This window comes from Lathyrus oleraceus, chromosome 7 (genome assembly GCF_024323335.1).
Source record: "Lathyrus oleraceus cultivar Zhongwan6 chromosome 7, CAAS_Psat_ZW6_1.0, whole genome shotgun sequence".
Taxonomy (NCBI): domain Eukaryota; kingdom Viridiplantae; phylum Streptophyta; class Magnoliopsida; order Fabales; family Fabaceae; genus Lathyrus; species Lathyrus oleraceus.
Genome location: NC_066585.1, coordinates 217,941,471 through 217,951,559, shown reverse-complemented (window position 1 = coordinate 217,951,559; position 10,089 = coordinate 217,941,471). Strand labels below are relative to the sequence as shown.

Here is a 10,089-nt window from a genome sequence, read left to right as displayed (position 1 = left end):
ATTTTCATCTCTCTCACAAACACTCAAACCCTAAATTGGAGGATTGTGAACCTCACTGCATTTCATATCCAATCACTCTATTTTGCTAAGGTTTGCCCTATTACCATTTCTTTATGCTTAAGCTTTGTTTATTTCTGATTTGAATGTCATTTAGGATGAAGTTATTGGTATGGGAAACTTTAGGTTTGCATGTGGGGATTTTAGGTTTTTCAATTGGGAATTTTAGGTTTTGCATGTGAGTTTGTAATTACCAATAGCATAGAACGTTTCTTTTCTTGATATATCATTAGGTTCTGAAATTGAAACCATTAGAATGTGGGTTTTGGGAAAACTTTACTGAAAAACCTGCAGAACCCAAAAACCCGTAAGGTTCGCTAGCAGCTCGCTAGGCGAACCAGAGGCGAGCATTCGCTGCCACTTCTCTAGGCGAAGCAGCAGCGAGCATGACAGTACTGTGAATTCTGGTTTTACTGTCAAATCTGTTTTGTGTGTGTTGCTTCCTCTTTATGTTTTGCAGATGGAATCTAGATCCGGCGCTTCAAAGAAGAGAAAGGGAGGGAGCACTTCCCGTCCTGTACCAATCCAATTTGATACCGACAAATTTGTCGGGCCGAAGCAAGCGGCAAGATGCATTGCTTTGGAGAAGCGGAAAATTCTACCGGAGAAGAGATTCATCATCAACCCTCAAGGCACGAACAGAACATTCGCCGGGTTGATTGACACAAAGAAGTGGGATCGGTTAATTAATCCCCTGGAGCATTATGACATAGCAACGGTGCGTGAGTTCTATGCGAGCGCACTTCCTGATGATGACGAGCCATTTACTTGGATATCTAGAGTGGCCGGTCGTCCAGTTGCTTTTGATCGGGATGCTATTAACCGCGTCCTTGGTGAACCGCTCCAACTGGGAGCCGAGGAGCGAGACACCTACCACACAGACTTACGGCTTCACCGGGATATTGATGCGATCTCTGTTGCCCTGCTGTTAAGAGGGGAATCAGTTGAGCTGAACCCATCTGGGGTTCCTATGAGATACCACAGGGAGGACATGACTCCCTTGGCTCAACTGATCCTGCTATTGGTTCTGACAAACATCCAACCCAAGTCCCACACTTCTACAGTGCCGATCCCAGTGGCACACTTGGTACACTCTATCCTCACTAACGTCCAGATTGATGTGGCGAAGATTATTGCTTATGAGCTTAAGTCCGTGATTGAAAGCGGGCTAAAGTCGGGGGCTCGTGTGAATTGTCCCCTGGCTTTCCCCTGCCTAATCATGAGTTTGTGCATACAAGCGAGGGTGAGGCTACATTCTAGGGGTCAAGTAAGGATCCCGCCACCCATCGATGATAGGTACGTGGCCAAGTACTGCAGGGCGAAGAATGTTAGAGGTAGTGCAGCTGCAGAGGGTACCCGGGCTTCTGATGGTCCTGGTACTTCTACTCCCGGACCCGATCCTTACCTGCAGGCTGTCTGCAATTACAATTGGGACTGGATGGCGGCTACTCAGCGTGCCATGCTCGACATGCACGATTCTATGCAACGGTTACAGCTGCAGGGAAGTGACCCCACCGGTGATCACTCATTGATAACGCGTGAGCAGTTTGTGCTTAACGCTAACTGGCCTGTGGACAGGCCTGTGTTTGGTGAGGGGGCGGGTGCTGGTGCGTCTTCTGGTGGTGCTGCTGATGGTGATGATGATGATGATGAGGCTACCGGTTCTGAAGCCGGTAGTGAGGAGGGTTCTGAGTCCTTAGAGGGCTAAGTTTTTATTTTTTTTCATGTTATGTTTTATTTTGATTGTATTTCCGGAATTCTGTATTTTGATTTTGGCTTTGTACTTTTGGGGTGTTTTGTCCCCCACGAACAAATTTAAATTTTGAAGTTTATATTATTATTTCTGTTTTAAATTTTGTTTGTTTTAATAAATTTTTGGTTGGTTGAGTGGCAAACCTTCTAGATTGGTTGCTCCTCAAAGAAGTATCCAATGAAGGTGCATCCGAGCTTGGATGACAATGATAAGAATAAACAAGTGAATAAGGCTAAGGTACATGGTTACCTCCGGATAGAATTTTAGAATGCACTTAGAACTTTACTCTTTTTTGTAATTGAGTATTATCTTTTTGCAACATAATTGAATGAATGTTTCATCTAGGACTTAAAACCACAAATTGTGAGGAAACCTCCATTGTACACTTAAATGTTTGGTCTTTTATTATTGTGAATATGTGGAAGCAATTAGAAATGATCAAGGCACTTGTTTTCTATCGAGCACAACCAGTTCCAAATACAAATTACCTGTGAGCAGAGAGAGTATTCGTTAACCCCTTTGAGCTTAAACAGTTGAATCTCAGCTTGAAATAAAGCGAGATTTCAAAAATCTTTTTTTTTACAACCCGGAAAATCTTGATTATTGTTCTTTTGCCGTAAAAAGTTAAGAGCATTCACTTAGGATGAGTAAGAAATAAGTTGGCGAGAACGAAAATGAGAATCAGTAAGTGCCACAACTCTTGAAAAACCGAGCAAGCATTGAAAATAAAAATAAATAGAAAAGAAAAACATTTGTTTTGTAAATATGATGTGAAAGAAAAGAAAAAAAAACCAATATAGAGAAAAGAAAAATGAATGCTTGCTTGGAAGAAAAATAGTGAAAAACAAAAATTGAGTTGTGAAATAAGAGTTGTGAAGGTTTCAAATGAGAAATAAATGGAACGAAGTTGAGATGTGTAAATAATGTACAGTGAATGTCTCTTTTGCATCGGCAATCTCGTTTTCAATGGCCTTAGAAATGACCCTTGTTTGTTAACCTAACCAAGCCTCAACCGAAAAGTCCTTAGTGATCTTCGTGCTTCCACATTACCATTTATAATTGTTAGACATTGTATGAATCGAATTGATTTCTTCATTATTTGTTAGAGAGTGAGATTATTCCCGCGGTTGCAAACGCGTAAATTCTTTAATCCTTATTCGAAGAGGAGAGATAGGGTGATTCATTCAAAATAATATTGTTGTAGATAGATACATATTTCGCATTGCTATTAAGTTTTAGTTCTTGTGTATTATTTTATTCGAACCGTTGGAAAATTGTATCTGCTGATTCGCTTGTGTTTGAGCCGTTTTATCCGACTTCGGAGAAACCTTTTTCTTAAAGCAAATCCTCTTGTCCTTCAAGGGGCATACTTTGCTTGAGGACAAGCAAGAATCTAGTTGGGGAGAGTTGTTAGATGCCCAAAAATGCTTATTTGAGCTATCAAATGTGGGCATCTTTCACTCTATTTCCTTGCTAAAGTGTTCAAAACCACCTTTATTTTGGATGAAATGCAATTCAATGATAAGCGATCTTGGTACCTTTGATTTGTGTGTTATTGTGCAGGAAGTAGGCATGAAATAATAGAAAGTGAAGACACAAGAAATTTGGCAAAGGGATCAAATAAAACAAGCATTCATCAGCTTGCTCGCTAGGCGAGGGCTGTGGCGAAGCACTCGCTAGGCGAGCGTCCAGCGAAAGCCAAGCGAAAAGCCCCAGGATTTTACAGTGGCAAACATGACCACACTCGCTAGGCGAGCTTCCAGCGAGGTGTGTGGCGAACACGTCCAGACTTGGTGAAAAGCGCAACCAGCACTCACTCGCTAGGCGGGGCTTTAGCGAGTTCGCAGCGAGCATTCCAGTAGCAATACCTCTCAACCTCGCTGGAGCGAAGGTTGAAGCGTGTCCTTCGCTAGGCGAAGGTTTTGTAGGCTAAGCGAACATGACAGTCTGGGAAAGGCTGTTTCTCTGGGTGCAGGTGCCTCAGGTGCCTCATTTAGGGGCTCGCTAGGCGAGTCATTCTGCTCGCCTAGCGAGCATGACAACCCAGTAGCTGCTCTATAAGTAGCAAGTGCCACTTTTTGGAGCCATACATTATTTTTCCATACTTTTGTACTTTTTCTAGATTTTTTTACAGCATTGTTCCAAGGATCTTTTGTGACCTAAAAACCATTTCTCTTCATCTCTTAACCATCTTTCACAAAAAGAAGGTGGATTCCCATCCAATCTCGATTATTCGACTCGGATGTTGATCAACCTTCTTCCGAAACTTGTTGACCAAGCTACCATGAAAATGAGTAGCTAAGTCCTTCATTTTGTCAAGGTTAGATGTAGATGATTATTAGCTTTGTGTGTAAATGTAAGGATCTTCATTTGTAAACTCTTTAATGGTAAATATAAGGTGAAAACTTTGTTCTTATTGAAAACTCTTTGTGTTGGTTTATGATCAAGAGATGTTTACCAACTCTTAACCTAGGTTTTCATCCAATCTTGTTTGTTAGCTAGAGATAGTAATGAATGATTTTGTTCACCATAAGGTTGAACCAAAAAGTTGTCATTTTGATAGATTGTGTTAGAGATAAACAATGGATCAAAATGGGAAAACTCACAATGTGTGTTAGAGATAAACACATTGGGAGGACTTTGTGAAATAGTTTATCATCTAAAGGAGTTTCAAAGTTTTGTTGATCGAACATATACATGCAAAGTGATCGTCGAACCCTAACTTTGGCAATATTTCTCAAATATTCAAACCAAAACTTTTACCGCATTTTATTATACTTTCATGCAAGATACCGTGACAAATACCAAAACCCCATTGTTACCTTAAGCTAAGAATTAATACAACTGTCGAAAGGCGGTGATATCTCACAATCCCTGTGGATACGATAACAAAAACCCGACACTTAAAATTACAACCAACAGTGGTACAGCAGGTGCTTAGTTAGGTGCATACAATGCATTATTGTTTTTGTACAAAAAGTTAGGATGGTTCTTCCAACCTGGGTTATAGGTGTTTGAGTAAGGGTTTCCTTGAGCATAGTTCACCTGGTCTGTGGAGGTTCCTGTCAAGAGTTGACATTTTGGGGCAACATGCCCTGGAACTCCGCATATCTCGTAGTTTGGTGCTACGGCAGCCACAGTGGTTGCGGGTGTTATGGTCAAGTTGTCTATCTTTTGAGTAAGAGCGTCTACCTTGGCGTTGACATGGTCAAGACTGCTTAATTCGTACATGTCGCCTTTCGTTGGAGGTGTCTCTACGAAGGTTCTTTCGCTTCCCCACTGGTAATGATTCTGGGCCATACTTTCGATAAGTTGATAGGCCTCATTGTAGGGTTTATCCATCAGTGCGCCACCTACGGCAGCGTCTATTGTCAATCTTGTGTTGTACAAGAGACCGTTGTAAAAAGTATGGATGATCAACCGTTCTTCTAGACCATGATGTGGACAAATCCTCATCATGTCTTTGTATCTCTCCCAAGCTTCAAAAAGTGATTCATTATCTTTTTGTTTAAACCCGTTTATTTGGGCTCTTGGCATAGCCGTCTTACTAGGTGGGAAATATCGTGCTAAGAAAACTTTCTTCAACTCGTTCCACATAGTGATAGAGTTGGATGGTAGATACTGGAGCCAAGCTCTAGCTATATCTCTTAATGAGAATGGGAAAATACGTAGTCTTATAGCTTCGGGGCTGACACCATTTGCTTTCACTATGTCTGTGTATTGCAAAAATACTAACAAATGTAGGTTCGGGTCCTCCGTGGGACTACCTGAAAATTGGTTTTGTTGTATGGCTAACAACAACGAAGGTTTTAGCTCGAAATTATTAGCCTCGATGGTAGAGGAAACGATGTTGTTATGTGGTTCATCCTGCGAAGGGATTGCATAGTACTTAAGAGGATGGTTTTATAGTCCTTCGGCAATCTCTGCTTGAATAACTGGTTCAGGAATAGGGATATTAAGGTCGGGAAGATTTAGCTTGATACGATGTTCTCGTATCAAATCTCGTATCTGGCGTTCTAATCTAAGATAACGCTCAGGTTCGTCGAACGGTAGCTTTAACTTCTCTCCTTGAGAGCGAGTACTTGGCATACACTCGGCAAATGTAGAAAGGGAAAGAGAATTGTTTGCCTTAGTCTATACTGGGCAACACTGGAGTTACGATATCGACTAAACTAGTCCCCGACAATGGCGCCAAAAACTTGATCACGACTTAGTAAGTCTATGGGAATCGTGACTGCAAGTGCACAGTCCTATCGCATAGTTTTAAAGATTATCAAACCCACAAGGACTAATGATCGAACGTATCATTATCTAATGTTACTATGTAAATCTAAGACTGATGATCGTTCTAAGATTGGAGGGATGAAGAGAAATAACTATCACGTAAACAAAATATTAATAAAGGTATATGATAAAGGGATAACAATATGTAACGCATCAAACTTCGGGGATTCAATAGATATTTGGTGTAATCTTTTTGGTCAAAATATTCTTCAGTAGAAATTATTTATAGAAAGGACTTAGTCTCACACTCTCGTTTTTATTGACTCTAACCATACTCCTAAACCAGAATGCTTGGCTCTCGCGGTCTCATTTTGAATTTAAAAGTAATTTTTGAATATGAATAAAGTCTAATTAATCCTAAAGCGCTCTCGCTGTGTTTAGGATTAATGACTAGTTTCAGCTATCTGGTTAAAATCTCAAACTCTCGTTCTTGTTGACTGTAACCTTTGTTTGTTTTGTACTCTCGTACGAAAAACAGTTTGATTAAAATAAGAAACTAAAAACCGGAAAAATAAGTTTTATAAAAACTAACACCAATTATTTACGAATCCCGTCGTCTCGACGGTCTTTACATACCGATACCTAAGGTTTTAGCCGGACATGAATCCGGTAACAGACATGGTATTTGGAAATTCAAACATTCAATAAGGCATAAATAAATAAAATAGCAATCAAAAATAAAACCTGGATTATGAATTGAGAGTTGTAACTGAATCTTGATTCTTCAATTAAATTAATGTCGGCAGGCTTTGGTAATGAGTAATCGTTACAATTGAATTCAAACGAGTAAAATAAATTGCAATAGTCCCCGATGTGGAGAAACTGTCACTTTTACAAAGTAAGAAAGAACTGCATAGGAAACTAAAAGAAAATAAAATCTGACTAAAATTAAGTGTACCATGAAAAGCAGCAAGAGAGAGATCCCTATGTGGAGAAACTACCCTCCTTATATATTTTCCACTTCCCTAAATTATAGCCAAAGGTGAGTGGATTCGTGGCTAAAATCATGGAGAAAAAGTAGGGAAGACTGGGTTGTGGAGGTTGCCACAACCCTAGTCTTGGACTCCATGGCGAGCGCCACATTTTTAGGGTTGAGCGCCACAATCTTCATGCTTTGTGGCGGGCGCCACCACCCTCCTTGGATCATGTGGCGGTTGCCACACCTCCAAGTGATAGGCGCCATAAGCCCATTTGGTGTGGTGAGCCCATTCTCTCTATTTTTCTCCATTTTCTTCTCTTTTTCTTTCCTTTTTGCTATTTTCCACTTTGCTTGCTTGTAAACCTTTTATTCGATAAATACCTACAATAAACATAAAATGCTGTGTAATAATAAGTGTTAATCAAGTAAAAAGCAATGCATATGAAGCCAAAAATACGATACGTTTTCGCGTTATCACTGGCGAGGTCTGGCATTCTTCCTCACATGAGGCCTCTTATGCCTCCTTTAAGTCACTGCATTGGTTTCCCCTTCCTTCTTCTTGGAGAAACTACTGCCATATTTCTTGCTCGTAGATGCTTCATTTATACACAAACGACCCTCTCGGACCCCCTTTTCTAACTGCATCCCCATGTTCACCATTTCAGTGAAATAATTAGGAGCACTAGCAATCATACGTTCATAATAAAATGAACTCAGAGTCTTCAAAAAGATCTTGGTCATCTCTTTCTCCTCCAAGGGTGGACTAATTTGAGCAGCAAGTTCTCTTCATCTCTGCGCGGACTCCTTGAATGTCTCCTTATCTTTCTGAGACATCGACTGTAACTGATCACAATCGGGAGCCATATAAATATTGTACTTGTATTACTTGATGAAGGCCTCGCCTAAGTTATTGAAAGGACGAATACTTGCACTGTCCAAACCCATATACCACCGAAGTGCAGCACCAGTTAAACTTTCTTGGAAGTAGTGGATGAGGAGTTGATCATTTTCTGTCTAAGTAGACATCTTGCAGGCATAAATTACAAGATGAATCAGAGGACATGTATTTCCCTTAAACTTCTCAAAGTCTGGGACCTTGAATTTGACAGGGATTTTAATGTTGGGTACCAAGCACAACTCAGTAGCACTCTTACCGAACAAATCTTTACCTCTCAGGGTCTTCAATTCCTTTCTCAGCTCAACAAATTGGTCTTTCATCTCGTCCATCTTCTCATAAACATCAGGGACCTCATACGGCTCAAAATGATAGATGGTTTCCTCTATACAAGGCAAAGTATGCACGACATGAGGAGGAACAGACATGACCAAGCTAGATGTCGGCATAGGAGCAAACGTTGGAGCATATCCTTCAGGCACAAAGATCGGCGACATTCCCCATGGGAATTCGGCAAGCATAGCTGGCACAGACTGGCTAGCGAGAACTACATGCACTAGTGTAGAAACAACTTCAGAGATAACAGTCCTCTGAGGAGGAGTTGCAGGAGGCAAAAATGGTTAATTCTAAGCAACAATGACAGACTCCATCAAAGCAATAAGCCTAGCAATCTCTTCCTTGAGCTTCTGATTCTCTTGTTCTAGATTATCCATTCTTCTCTGGTGATTAGCTCGAGTATTGTAGTGATGAGTCAGCTTATCTGATACAAAGAGGAAGAACAATAAGACATCTGACCGAAGGCTGGAATGCAAGAAACCTGTTATTCAAATGATGCATGAAATGCAATGTTTTTAATTTTAATTTCAAGGAACATACAAAGTCCTATTTACAAATATTTCAATAATCAATAATAATAATCAATAATAACAATTTTTTACCACAAAAATCTCTCATTTTATTTATAGAATTTTGGAAGGATTACACTGAGTACAATTTCAGAAACCAAAAAGTACAAATACAAGGGAAAATGAGAGTCTCATCCTAAGGATCCCTAGCAAATGAATTAGTTGAGCTATACAAGGGTGTATACTTCCTTCAGATGCATCTGATCTCTGACTCAAAAGTCGTCTTTATCTGAGATTTCTCGAGGACGAGCTGATCAACAATCTTCTTCCAAGCACCGGAAGGCTAAGGAACACTAGAGAAAAGTAAATCCTCTGTCTCTCTTTGTCTCTTCACTGCACGCTCTTCAAGAACCTCAATGAGTGTATCCTTGTCTTTCAACTCAAGTTGAAACTCCACATGCTCTCGGTTCAAAGCATGGAACCTCTCTTACCAAAGGTCCCTCTCTTGGTTCATCTTGGTGAGTGCATCTTCCAACTTCTCTACATCTTGGTTGGGGAGAGTTGATGGCTCAGCCACAACCATAGGCATAAGTCTTTTACAGGCGTACAACATCTTAAGCTCCAAAGCTCTCTTCTTCACCCAAGTAGTGTAGGCTTCCAAAGCTACACAATTGTGTGGACCAAGCTCGACTCTACCCTTCCTATGAATATTATGCCAGGCATGCACTATTCTACTCTTCAAACTTTGGGGATCTTTACCCTCTTGATAGAATAGACCTTCTAACTGAATGTTATTAGGTTTATCTCTCAAAGGGAACCCAAGCTGACGACGAGCCAAAACAGGGTTGTAGTTGATTCCTCCTTGTGTACCAATGAAAAGCACATTAGAGAACTCACCACAACTGTCAATAATATATAAGCCATCAAATGCATAATCATACAAAACAATATCATCATTAATGAGAGACGTAAGTCTCGAGACCACCATAGACATTGCTTGTTCTCCAAGAAGACTGGCGTCAGAGGCAAGTGTGAAATAAACCACTTATACAGAAGAGGAATGCAGCACACAATGGTTCCACCACCTTTAGAATTCCTTAAATGCAAAGAGAAATACGTGTCACCCGACAAAGTCGGAACATGATCCCAATCAAGAAGATTCTAATGGCATTAACATCAACAAAGTTGTCAATGTTAAGGAACAATGTTAAACCATAGATGAGCAAGATAAAGATGGCTTCAAAAGCGTCCATACTACCAACTTGAGCAAAAATGGTAGCTCTCCCCATCATAAAATCAGAAGTAAGGCCTTGGATCCCTCCCTTCTTTTTCATGT

At 40.4% G+C, this 10,089-nt stretch overlaps 1 non-coding gene across 1 annotated transcript; it reads left to right on the top strand.

The window, feature by feature from the left end:
• Positions 1-5,240: 5,240 nt before the first annotated feature.
• Positions 5,241-5,347, top strand: LOC127108820 (small nucleolar RNA R71). The gene has a single exon (XR_007796330.1). It is a non-coding gene; the product is annotated as a small nucleolar RNA R71 (small nucleolar RNA).
• The last annotated feature ends 4,742 nt before the right edge of the window (positions 5,348-10,089 follow it).